Source organism: Myiozetetes cayanensis, unplaced genomic scaffold, assembly GCF_022539395.1.
Source record: "Myiozetetes cayanensis isolate MyiCay16 unplaced genomic scaffold, myiCay2020 scf21, whole genome shotgun sequence".
NCBI classification, from domain to species: Eukaryota; Metazoa; Chordata; class Aves; order Passeriformes; family Tyrannidae; genus Myiozetetes; species Myiozetetes cayanensis.
Window position 1 is genome coordinate 1,832,028 of NW_026087423.1, and position 13,205 is coordinate 1,845,232.

Consider the following 13,205-nt stretch of genomic DNA (forward strand, 5'->3'; position numbering starts at 1 on the left):
GCTGATTGTGCTGTGAGGTGGCTGCTCAGAAGTGTTGCTCGTGGATATTTGCTGGTTAAACAGCCCTGGTGCAGAGCAGCAGGGACTGATCCTAGCTTTGGAAAAGGAAAATGCTGGATTAAATGGTTCACAGGTGGATAAAGGTGGAGTTTTTTAGGCAGTGAGCGACTGGAGGGCGCTCAGGGTTCCTGCTCTCAGGAGCAGCATCAGAGTCACCTGGGGGTGGGAAGGGCTCGTGTGAAGCACAGCAAGGACCTGCTCTGTAGGTGTTGACAGCAATCAGGGCACGATGTCACTTCCAAACCTATTTTTATTTTATTTTATTGGGTTCCTCGGGGTTGAGCTGAGGCTTCTGGCCCGGGGAGCCACGTCCATGTTGGTGCAATATGTGGGTCGAGCTCATCCCTCCCTGCTCGAGGCTGGAGGGCTCTCACTTGGGGTTAAAGTGTCTTAAATTTAAAGCAGCCAGTTGTCTCTGGAATTGTTCAGGGGCTTTGCAGCAGAACCTGGTGCTGAACTGAGGTGCAGCTCATCCTGCTGGGCAGGTGCTGGATGGGACAGTTGGAGGGGACAGGGACAACAGGGTCCCTGAGGATGATTTAATCTCAGAGCACTCGTTTAATTAACGCAGCTGCCCTTGGATGCATCCTAATTCTCTGTGCACATCTGACTTTGCAGCATGTGGGGGCTGAAGTTGTGCCTTTCTGCTCTCCCTCACTTTGTGGTTGGGAAAAAAATCAATTGAAAACCCTTCAAAATGCCCGGAAAGTCCCGTTATCTCCCGATCAAACTGGGGAGGTGAAGTTCAAACAACCCCCCACTGCTGCGTCAAGGACGAGAGCTCCTCGCCTGCTCTCCTGGGAGTGGGTTAAGAAACCAACCCCTTCCTTATAGATTTATGTAATTCCTTTGGTTTAGGGCAAAAAGAGCTATGCTTGGTCTGGTTGTGGTGTGGAAAGAGCCTTCTCCTTGGGCCTGCACCTTGTTCTGCTTTGGGAAAAGGGTTTTGCCGAGGGGAAGGCCCTGATCCTCCTTGCACGTGTCCCTGCCGCAGCAGCCTGGTTCTGTTCTCAGCGAGCAGCTGCTGGGCTGTCTCCTGATTTGTTTTTCCCCCATTACTTGGGTGTTTTGAACTCAAACTCGAAGCTTTCTCTCATCCTCACCCCCCTTCCCAGTCCCACCAGTTGGCCTAAGGGAGACACAGACCCACTAAATACCTGAAAATCGGCTGCAACCTGAAAATCAGGCTTAGAGCAGCGTCCACCGGGAGAGATTAAAAGTTACTGAATAACCCAACTCCGTCAGCCACTGGTCGCTCCAGGGAATGTGGCAGTGCCGGTGCCAGGTGCCCCGTGCCCGGCGGGCATTTTGGTCACCCAAAACCACAAAGCAATTCCCCCCCCCCCCAATCCCAGCCCTTTGGGAGCCCTGGGCAGGGGGGGGATGTCCAGGCTGGGGGGATGAGCAGAGCGAGCCCTGGCAGAGCTGCGGGATGCCGGGCACAGGCTGGGGGGGACGAGGGCACTGCTGGGACCCGCTGAGCGTGGATGCCACCGTGGGAAAGCCGGCGGGCAGCGCGCAGCCGGCTCAGCTCCACTCCCGCAGCCCTCCCGCAGCTCCCCCGGCTCCACCGCCAGCAGAACCCTTCTCCTGCCGCTGCCCAGCGCCTCCTTCCCGGGCTCCGCCGGCCCCGCTGCCTCCGGACGGCCCCGGAGCCATGGCCTCGGTGTGTGCCTTTCGCTTGCTCTTTCTTTGGGGACTGGCATCCCCGGGGCGGGGGGAGCGGGGCCCCGGCCAAGCGGCATCTGCGGCGGGGGCGAGCGGGGCGCGGTGCCCGGTGGCATCTCCGCGGCTCTCTCCGGACACAAGTAAGGCTGGGGGCGGCAGGGGCACCCGTGGGGTGGTTCGGGGAGGGAGGTGGCTCTGAGTGACCGGCAGAGCGCGGATGTCTTTGGCTCCCACTGAAACCGCGAGTTTTAGTTTTCCAGGAGTGCTTTATTCGGGATGGGATCGTGCGGCTCTGGCTCCCCCGCGCCTCCCTGCTGGTCTCTTAGTCTTGGAATCACTCGTGGTCTCCAACCCTCTGGCTGCTCCGCTTGTTCCTCTGCTTTAGACACAGGTTTGGCCTTTGCAGGGTGGGCTGGGGGCTGGCACTGCCAGCAGCATCCCTTTGGCCCGAGCGGGTCGGCAGCTCCCCCTGGCAGGACCCTTAAAAATCGCTCCCCTGTGCATCCCACCGCGCTTTTGGGCCCTTCAGCTTCTCCTCCACGCCGCGGGCCGCGCTCTGCCTCGGTGAGCCACAGCAGATTTTTGGCACCTGGGGTGCAGAGAGGCGGCTGCGGGGCCTGGGGAAGGGAGGGAGGAAGGAAAGCATCCAGAAGGGAAGGGAAGGGAAGGGAAGCAGCTTCTGGGGGGAGGCGTGCGCCCCTTCCTCCTGCAAGCACCTCATCCTGCAAACTGCGTCGGCTCGCAGCTGCTCCGGCTTCCTGGGAAGTCCTATTGATGCCAAAGCAATCCTGGAGAAGGGGGCGGGAGGGGTGGGGTGGGAATGACTAAAGTTATCCGTGGCCGTGTGCTGCTGCAGATGTGGGGTCCTTCCCCCCCTTCTCCCTGCTTTTTGGGGAGGGGTTCGGAGCCCGTGATCAAAAGCTGGAGCTGCCGTCCATCTGCTTCTGACAACCTGAGCGCTCGCTGGCAGCTTCTGAATTCAGAGCCTTGAATTCCTCAATAATTAGAGGAGTTTTTTCCTCAAAAAAACCCCCAAACCACCCCATCTGGGCTTTTTCATGATGGGAATGAAAAGCCAAGGTGGGTGTGGGAGGGGGGCAGGTGGATTTTCAGCCTTAGCAACCCAAATCTTGAAATATTACATCAGCACCGAAGAGGTGTAATTAAGTAGGAAACAAATGAGCCCAGCTAATCTGTTTTGCTTGTTTGAGCTTAGCGGAGTGCAGAAAACAAACAGAGGCTGAATGATGAATGAGACTTCTTTTTATTTATTAAAAAAAAAAAAAAAAAAAAAAAGGGTTTCTCTTTCTCCGAGCCCCAAGGGGGTGTTGGGATGTGGGTCAGGAAAGTCGGCCGCTCTCCCCCCCTCCTCTTCCCCCCCGCGGCTCGGAGGTCACCCGGACGCAGCAGCCGGGGCCTCGCTCTCCGTTTGTCCCTTTCCTGCTCTACTTGACCGCTCTGCCAAGCCTTGGCTCCCTTCGATGCCTTCCCGGAGGGATAGGGATGGATCTCCACGCCGCTGTTCCCCGTGGCTGGCGGGGAATCAAAGCCGCGGCCCCGCGGGTCGCCGGGCGAGTGCCCTTTAACGCGGGCTCTGCCACCTCGCCCCTCCCTCGCCGCGGCCCCAGGAGCTTCCACAGGTCCTTGGGACACGAGGCTGTGGCTTGGCACGGCTGTTTCCGCAGGGAACCGATGGTGCTGGTGCACCTTTGGGTGGCAGAAGTGGCTGCGCAGCCCCCACGTGGGGACCCCCCACGCCATCCTTCCCCTCCCTCCTGCTGCCTGCCTGGCACCAGCCATCCCACGAGGGACAGGGGACACTGGCTGTGCAGCCCCTGGCAGGGTGGCTTTCACCACCCGAGGAGCTTCAGCAGCCTGAAGGGTGTCCCAGCCCGGCCCCAGATGAGGCAGGTGACCGTGTGCCGTGGGGAGGAGCAGGGGCTCAGCTGGGTGGGATCAGGAGCTCTGGGGGGCCCTGTCAACACGTGGGGTGGCCCCGGGGTGGTGCCACCATCGTGTCACTGCTTCTCCATGCCCACTGTGCCCCAGCTGCTGCCCTCCCACCCCGAGACCCCTGCGTGGGCTCGTGAGGCTGGGGCTGTGTGGAGGGAAGGAGGGAAGGAGGTCTGGCTTTTGGGGGGTTTATTTTCCCCAGGCACTCGAGTGCTGTCGGGCTCTGGCAGTGCCACGAGGTGCCAGGAGCAGATGGCAGCCATCGGCCGGGCTTTCTCCCAAATCCCTGTGGCTCCTGGCACCGTGCTGGGCAGCGGCTCCCGGTAACCCCCTCGCTCCCACACTGCTCTCTGGGGAAAGAACTGGGGGTTTTTTGGTCTCTCTCTTGAGCATTTTGCATTTAAACCCCGTCCCCGACCTGGTGAGGAGTTTTGTCGGTGCTCTCTCTGGTGCGATGCCCGTGCTGGGGACTGGAGGGTGGACGGGGTTTGTGTTAAAGGCAGGTGGGTCTGAACCACTGCCCATCACTCAGTGGTTGACCAAGACCTCGTTCCACCCTCACCCTCCTGCCAAACCTTCCAGAAATGGTTTTAAAACCAGAGGAAACGGGCAACTCGCTTGGCCCCAGAGAGGGCAGGTGACCGTGTGCCAGTGGGGGGAGCAGGGGCTGGGTGGGGGCTCTGGGGGGCTGTCAGCACGGGGGCACCCCGGGAGGGTGAGCCTGGCCGCCGCTGTGCTGGTGCTGAGGTCCCCCCCGACCCTGGGAACAGCGGGACCCCAAAATAACACAGCAGGGGGGATGCTCCCAGTGAGCTCCCCAAAAAGCTGCACGGCAGAGGGGACGCTCCCGGTGTGCTGGTGGTGTCTGTCCTGCTCAGCATCCCCCCGAAGCACCCTGGCGCTTCCTCTGCAGCCCCTCTGTTAGTCCTGCTGTTCGAAGCCTCCTCGATGGCGTTGTGTCCCCCCCCCTCTTTTCAGGAGGAGGACCCTGAGCCCCCTGCACGCGTCTGGCTCCCCCTCCCCGCCCCTCAGCCCTGCCCCGACCTCCCCTCTGCCCTCCCTCCCCCTCTCATCTCCTCAACGCGCCTCCTGCGCCCGCAGGGGCCGGGAAATTGGGAAACGGCCAAAATGAAACAAGTTTTCCCCTTCCCTCCTGGGTGACAATTTCAACCCCGCGGGAGCTCGGTGGCCACCAGCCAGCTCCTGAATCCACGGCGGCCCTCCCCTCCCCCGAGGGCAGCATCAGCCCCTGCTCCCCCCCACCCCCGTCAGAAGCAGCGCCGGCACTCGCCGTGTCATTGTTATTATAATTGTTTTAAATTCTGCCTTTTCTCCGCGAGGAGAAGGCTGGAGCTATTCATTCTCGGGCGTTGCAGTCACCGGTTTCAGTCTCTCTCTGAGTAATAAGAGCATCTCTGGAAGAGAAAATCGAGCAACTCGGTGGCAGGCGGTGTCTTCCTCACCGAGCGAGGCTGTTTATCCTCCTCGTTGGGTTTCAGATGGATAAATTTGCCAGACAACAATGATATTACCCTCGTCTCAAAGACTTTATCAATTTGCAGTTGTCTCTCTTCGATGATAGTTTTTTATTGAACTGTCTGAGATGATTTCCAAAGAGAGGACTGCAATTTAAACTATTAAGTAATTTGGGAGAGCAATTAGTGTTAATCTGGAAACTCCCTGTGTTGCTCCCGAATAAATCAACCTCTCCCTGAGAGCAGCGCTGAAACAGCCTGGGCTGATTTATGGGAAAGGGGGGGCATTTCGACCAGGAAAACAACCAGGAGCGAGTTTCTTGCCTGGAGAACTTTAATGCTGTGGTTTAGAGGGTGTCAGGGACTCATGGGAGTTGGGTTTTCCTCTCGGGGTCCCTCCATGTGTATCCCCATCTCCAAAAGGCTTCTCCACTGTGGTGCTCCCTGGAAAGGTCTTGGTTTGACCCAGCACTGGGGTTTTGCCTCTGCCTTGGCTGTCCCAGGGGAGATGGAGGAGGGCTGGGGGGCAGGGAGATGAGGGAGGGCGGAGGAGATCCCTCTTCCTCCCTGGCTGCATGATTCCATGGGACAGGAGCTGCCTGGAGCACCACAGTGAACGCCTGGTGTGGAAACGCTGCGTGCTCCCATCAGGTGGAGCTGAGCTGGGGCTCGTGGAGCCTCTTCCTCCTCTGTCTCGTTCTCGGTTGGCTTCTGCTCCAAACCAACCCCCAAAACTGTGTGTGAAGTCTCCAAACCTCTCCAAACTGTAGGAGCATCCTCTGTTCCCTGCCTTTCACCCTGGCTCCTCTGCCTGCACCACGGGCATCCTTCCTCAAGGCAGGGCCTTCAGAAAACTCCAAGGATGCCAACCCCGTGTGTTTTACCCCCCCACAGCAGTTCAGGATTTCTGATGTTCCATCTTGTGCCATCACATCTCATGCTCTGGTGACCTCCCCCTGTCTTCTCCCCAGCTGCCCCTGAGGTGCTTGCAGACAAGTCCCTCTTCTCTTCTTCCCCTCCTCTTCCCTGGGGAGAAGGAGCCCAGCTCCTGCAGCCTCCCCCTGAGCACTGTGTGCTCCTGCCTCTTGCTCAGGTGGGTCTCCACTGGGCTCCTCCAGCGTGTCCATGTCTGTCTGATCCCGTGGAGTCCAGACCTGGACACCATCCAGACCTGTGAGCAGCAAACAGAGGGGAATAACAGCCCAGGGAAGCAGATGGGTTTGGCCAAGCTGAACTGTGCTTGTCCTTGTCCTCCAGTATCTCCACATCCTTTCTCCAAAGCCGCTTGGCAGCTGTTTGGGCCCAGCCTGTCCTGTTCTTTGGGGTTATCTCATTCCAGGGGCAGGACTTGGGGTTTGCCTCCGAACTCCCTGAGCTGCTGCTGGGCTGTTTCTCTGGCAGCCCTGACTTCCCAGGTCATCTGCTCCTCCCTCCCCATGTCCTCTGACGGTGAGCTGAGAGTGCAGCCTCAGCTTAGCTGGTTCTCCACCACTTGGCCACCAGGACAGGCCAAGGGGGGTGGTTTTAAGCAGGAACAGGATTGATTTAGGTTGGATATAAGGAAGGAGTGTTTTACAGTGAGGGTGGGGAGGCCCTGGCACAGGTTGCCCAGAGAAGCTGTGGCTGTCCCTGGATCCCTGGAAGTGTCCAAGGCCAGGTTGGATAAACTTGGAGCAACCTGGGCTGGTGGAAGGTGTCCCTGCCCATGGCAGGAGGTTGGACGAGTTGATCTTTAAAGATCCCTCCCAACCCAAGCCATTCCATGATTTTATTCTGTGATACTACAGAAAACTCTGGCAAAGGCCCTGCTAAAGCAAAGTTCCACAGCTTGCACTGCTCCTCCTGGATCCACAGAGCCAGTGCTCCCTCCCTGGCAGTGATCAGGCCCATTGGCCGTGATTTACACCTCAGAAAATCCCTGCTGGCACTTCCCAGTGTCTTTCCCGTCCATCATGGCTGGAAATGGCTTCCAGGAGGATTTGCTCCATCACCTTCTCAGGGAAGATGAGCAGCCTGTGCTTCCCTAGCTCATCCTTGCTGGAGGATAGGTGACATCTGCCTTTTTCCTGTGCTCAGGAGCTCTCCTGGTCCCCACCATCCTTCAGAGGCAGAAGCAGCTCAGGTGAGGACAGAACCAGAAGGGTGAAGGCAGCTCCAGCAGAGCAGCAAGGCCATCCCAGCCCTGCTCTCCCTCTCCTTTCCTCTCTCCTCAAGGTCATCCCAGGGAAGTTACTTCTGTTTGCAGGCGTCATGACAGCACCTTGCGAGCCTGGAGAGCCTCCCCCTCTCCAGACAGTTGCTTCTGTTTGGAATTATTGCTTTTTCCAAGTGGCTGCCGGTTCGAATCCCTCCATAATCCACTAAGGGACCTCACATCTCCCTTTCTTTCTGCCTTTTTCTTTTTTCTTTTTCTTTTTTTTTCCTCTTTCTAAAACAATTAGCTCGGCTCAAAACCCCTCTGCAATACGTCAATTAATACGAGCTGCGGCAGTAAATTAAAGGGAAAACAGGAACAACTATGCTGGGATTAGGTCACTGGAACTATAAACTTTGTAACAAATCAGATTTCCTTGGGAAGGGAAATGGACAGCGGGGATATGTCAAGTCGTGAGATGAGACAGGCTCGGAGCAACTTTCCAGAGTCTCCTGACTTGGTTGCTGGATGCCAGAACTTCTTCCCCAAGGGGAAGTTTTGGGTTGCCAGAGCCTGTTGCTGCTGATAAACGCTTGGATGGCCAAACAAACAAACAAGAAGAGAGAGAAACGGGAAAAGAGGAGGGGGGGAACTGTGAGGCTGTTTTGGGCAGTGGATGGTTTGTAGTTGTATCAAGACTTGCTACCAGGGAGGGGGTACAAGCGCTGTATCCCCTTCCCTGGGTGGTTGATGCTCTTGGATGTTGTTCATGGCCCTGCTAAAAGGTCAGGTGTGTTCACCCCCAGCTCGCCCAGTAACGTTCCCAGTCTGCCAAGTGGTGGTAGAGAGCAGTGCTGGGGAGGGGGACGGTGCTCAGGGTGCACTCCCACCTCTGTGCCAGCTCAGTCTGCAGGCAAAAGGGGAGAGAAAACCCTCTCAAAAGCCAAGGTGAGTGGTACAACAGCGATTTCTGCACTGAGGGAGTGAGACCATCCCAGCCCTGATGCTCTGGCAGAGCTCAGACACCCCTTTTCCAGGAGAGGTCGTCTGTCCTCCCCCACTCCACGGCGGATCCACTTGTGTTCCCGGTCTGTGAGGCTGGTGGAAGGCCTGGAACGGGGGTTTGCCCCCTCCTGGGGTGCTGTCCCCAGCAGCACAATCACAACCCACGTGTTCTCATTAGCTCCAGGAGCACCTCACCCCTTCTGGCCTCTTGCTCAGCCCCGGGCCTCGGCGAGATGCCGCAAACTGAATTAACTGCTGCGTGCAGGAGCAAAGCTCTCTCTCCTCTCATCATCCCTGCCTCATCCCTGCCTCCTCCCTTCCCACAGCCTTCACCCTGGGCCTTGTGCTGCCAAACCCATGAGGTCCCCAATGCCTTTTTGGGAACGTCCCTGTGGCCCTGTGAGCGCAAACCCCGCTCGCTGGCACCCTCTGAGCGCCAACCCCAGCGCTTAACCCCAGCCCACACAGAGGTGTGAAGGCCACCACATCCCTGCACCTCCAGACGAAAGTCTTCCTAATGATGGAAACACCTGCTGGTGGAGCTGGGACAGCGTGGGAGCCACGGGCATGGGGGTTCAGGGCTCTGCCTTCAAAAGAACAGCCCATAAGGTGACCTCTTATTTCCTCCAGCACTGATGATGTTTGTCAGCCACCTCAAACCACTCAGAGTATCAAGGTTGGGAGCCAACACTCCCAGCTCCTTGTGCTGTCAGGGAGGAGCAGCAGCTCTGGAGGTGGGGTTCTGGTGGGCTCCAGGCCCTCCCAGGGCTCCCACCCCTCGTGGTGTCTGTGGTCATGGTCCTCGTGGAGGGCCAGGGGTCAGTGTTGGCTCTGCCATGGGGTGGGGAGAGGATTGGGGTTAAAATCAGAGAAAACTGAGAAGTTATATTCACATTCTACTGGTACAGAGATAACAGGGGGAAATGCAGTTGTTATCCCTGGCTGGGATGCCATCGGCATCCCCCATGGAGGAATTCCATGAGGGTTCCCCACACACACCCAGTCTGCAGGCTTGGGCCCATTGTTAAGGGGGATGAAATGGAGGGTGGTCTGGTGGAGAGGCCAAGGATTTCTGGAAGGATCCTCAAAGGATTTCTGTTGAATTCCTTTGATTTTCTGCTGAAACCCTTTTGGGGAGGAGGACTCGTAGCTGATAAACCTCATGGCAGCTGTCGCCCAAAGGAGAGGGAGGAGATGTCTTGCTGCTGTGGTGAAATCACTCTCCTTGGGTGACTGTGGTTCATTATAATCGAGCTGTGCCATCGACACACACCTCCAACCCCGAGTTCCCCACCCCCAAGGGGTGACCACCCCAAGGTGTGACCCCTGCTCTGTGTTTCAGTGACTGCACCTTCAAGAGTGAAGAGGGAGAACTTGACACCACTCAGTGAGAAAGGTCTGTCTGATGAGTCAGGCCTGAACAGACAGAATAAAAGTAATTAAAGAAAGGGCAGAAGTTGGGAAAGACTCCTCTGGGCCAGCCACTGAAGGGTTAGACTTGATGTCCTTGTGGGTCCCTTCCAACTCAGAATGTTCTGTGAGACCTGTGGAATAACTCCTGGGATCAGCTGACAGGCTGAACCCCCCTCACCCCCATCGTGATTGCTCTTGGGTAAGCCCCATAACTCCAAATTATTGCCTTGAGCTCAGTTGTTTTAGGGATTAGAGCTTGTCTCTTTATTGCTTTGGGTGTGTTTGTGCAGTCAGATCCTGTCACTGGCAATCCCTGAACCTTAACCTGCCACAGTTTTCTATTAGTCCCTGTATTAACCAGGAGTGTTATTCCATAACCTGTCACTGTGAGTCCTTCAAAGGCACTGGCAGCAGGGAATGCATGGAATAAAGGTGTGGAGAGCTTGGCTTTCCTGGGGCACCAACAGAACTCCCCAGACACAGAGGGGTTGAGGGAACCCCCGTCCCTTGTGACAGAAAACCAGTGTAGTGGGATGCTCCCTGTGGAGAGGTGTGATGGGATAGGGATTGATAGAGGTTTGATGGGATAGAGATGAGTGGATGTGTGGTGGAGTAAGGTGTGTGATGACACCACTTGGCAAACTTGTTCCAACAATTTCCCTCCTTTTGCTGTTGGTTAAACCAAAGCTGTGCTGCCTCTCCCTGCTCTGAGGGAGGCAAACCAGGCAAATCCTGCTCGTGCTTTGAGCTCCTTCCTTCCCAGGTGACACCTGGAGGGAGCTGCTGAGACTCTTCCCACCATCCACACCAGTTGCTGGAGGCAGGATATTTTGCAGCACTTCTGCTGCTGCCTCCCTCCCTCCCTCCCAAGGCCAGGCTGCTGTGCCAAGCCCTCAGCCAGCTCCAGGCTGAGGAAGAGCTGGATTTGCCATCCACAGCCTGGTGGCTCTGCTGGTGGGGGCAGCCTTTGTGTTCCCTCCATGCCTGAACCGTGGTGAGAGGCAGATGTTCACCCCTGTGAAATCAAGGAGGTGGATTCATATGTGCTACACCCAATTTACTGCCCTTTCACCACCTCTTCCTGGTGCTGGGAGGGGACAGGGAGATGGGAGAAGCAAAGATTGCAGCAGCACTAAAGGCAAAGCCTGAGCTTGACTCTTCTGGTGGCCCTGTATGATTTGAAATTTTTCCTTCACCTTCTCCTCTGAATTATATTTTCCCATCCTTTCAGCAAGAGAGAGCTGATCCCAGAAATCGTGTCACTGGGCAATGTGATGCCAACCAAACACCTTGATGGTTATGTAGACTCCAAGACTGACATCAGGAGGACCCTCAGCCAGCTCAAAGTATGGTTTGAGCCAGTGCCTGGGTCCTGGTTGAGGTGCAGCAGGCAGGGAATGTCCTGTCCAACACCGCAGCAGGACTTGCACTACTCCAGTGTCTCCCTTGTGTCTCCTACATTGATGTCCCCAGTCCCCTCCTGGGAACCAACCTGCAGTGCTGGGTGAGGATGGACAGGTTGGAAGAGGCCAAGACAGCCAAAGCAAAGCGGGATTTGTATCTGGAGAGCCTGGGATAACCTCTGGGGTAAGCTGTCCCAACCTCAGCTGGCAGTGCCCGCGTTCACACCAGCAAAGCCACCTTTGGCTCCCCTCGATCTTCCTCTCTCTGCATCCACCTCAGTCGTGGGTTTCTGTGGCTGCTCGGGGCTTTCTGGGGTCCCTGAGCCTGTCTGGGGGGTGGAGATGCCTGCAGGGAGATCGGGAGGTTCAGACACTGGCTAATCCTGTTAGGAAGCCAGTGGTTATTGCAGGGCTTCCAGTGGGACCTGCTAAATGAACCATAATTCTGTAATGAGATTTCCTTTTCCCGGCCAGACTAAATGTTCTTGGCCACTGGGACTAAGAGGCTTGGGGGGGGGGGAGAAAGGGAGAGGGGGAGAAGAAAAAACCAAAGAGAGAGCAAGAAAAAGGGGTGGGGGAGCCTTTCTCGGGTTCAAACCCTCAGGTTTGAAGGGCTCTGCTTCGTGCAGCTCATCCTGTGCCCCACGAGGGCAGCTCAGGGCTGTAGGCTGGCCTGTCCTCCCCTTGGTGGGGGAGCTGATAGGACCCTGAGAGCAAGAAAAACACATTTTGAGGTTGTTGTCACTCTTAAAATCCAGAGAAGGTGAGAGAGACTTCTTTACAGACCAGCAGGGAAGGAGAAATGGGCTGTGAGGGGAAAACACGCTCTGGAAAGGCGGCGATTTCTTTGTGGGAGAGTTGAGTGGCACCGAGGTGTGTTTTGTTCTGACCTCAAGCTGCAGCAGGGAAGGGCAGCGACCTCCTGGTTGTGTGATCAGGGGCAGTGTGAGGGCAGGGCTGCTCTGGGCTGAGGGGGTCAGCACTGATCTGCCTCATCAATGGGACCCTCATCAATTGGTCACTGTGGCCCCAGGGCCTTGGTTGGGGTGAGGTCAGGGCAGAGGAGAAGGTGACCAACAATCTGTGCAGGCAGTGGGGTTTAGGTGCAAACCTCTGGCAGGGGCTGGATTAGCTCAAAGAGCATCAACCCCTCAAAACTCATCCCATTCCACTCCGTGCCATGGGCAGGGACACCTTCCACTACCTCAGGTGGCTCCCAGGGATCCAGGGGCAGCCACAGCTTCTCTGGGCAACCTGGGCCAGGGCCTGCCAACCCTCACAGCCTTTCTGATATCCCATCTATCCCTGCCCTCTGGGCATTCCCTGTGTCCTGTCCCTCCATCCCTTGTCCCCAGTCCCTCTCCAGCTCTCCTGGAGCCCCTTTAGGCCCTGCAAGGGGCTCTCAGGTCTCCCTGGAGCCTTCTCTTCTCCAGGTGAACCCCCCCAGCTGTCCCAGCCTGGCTCCAGAGCAGAGGGGCTCCAGCCCTGGCAGCATCTCCGTGGAGCCTCTGCTAATGCCACATCCCTCCCCTCCTCCTCCAGCAGCCTGCAGGTGTCCCCAAACTTCCCACATTGGCCTCATGTCACGCAGGGATGAGGAGCCAGCCTCCCTGGGGGGGGCTGGGCTCTCTTCTGGGGAGCACTTTGGGGCTGGGAACTCTCGTTGCAGCTCAAGGAGCAGGGCAGGATCCGCCTGCTGTGACTCGGGGTTCTGCAAAGCTCTTTTCTTGCTCGATCTCGATCCTGCTTGGGGTTGGTTTGTTTTCTTCCTGGTCTTTCTTTCAGAGTGCCTGACTCCAATTTATTTCTGTCTCAGTGGCAAACAGAAGCATTTGGGTTTGCCAAGTCCCGGGCTGGGCTCCTCTGGCTGTTGCTGGTGCACTGGGGTGAGAATTTTCCAGCCTTCCCCTGCTCGAGGAATTCCTGATGGTCCTTTAAGCAGGCAGTGGAAACCCCAAGCCCTGTCCCTCATCCAGCAGGCAGGTGAGGAAAGGAAAAAAGAAAAGTGCTCTGATATTTGTATGTTTCCCTTTGAAATTTGGGGGTGCTGCAAACCCGTGGTGACCCACCTTGGCCCCTTCCAGGCCTCACTTT

The 13,205-nt window shown here is 57.0% G+C and overlaps 1 protein-coding gene across 2 annotated transcripts in view; it reads left to right on the top strand.

Annotated features, from left to right (window-relative positions):
- The first annotated feature begins 1,594 nt into the window (after positions 1 to 1,594).
- Positions 1,595 to 13,205, top strand: part of NOS1 (nitric oxide synthase 1) — a 74,986-nt gene continuing 63,375 nt past the window's right edge. Inside the window, exon 1 of one of the 2 annotated variants that reach the window (XM_050318234.1) lies at positions 1,595 to 1,726. The gene's annotated coding sequence lies outside the window, so the exon portion shown is untranslated. Of the gene's footprint in view, positions 1,727 to 1,747; positions 1,869 to 13,205 lie in introns of those variants that run through there. The other variant, XM_050318235.1, reaches the window with a different exon arrangement.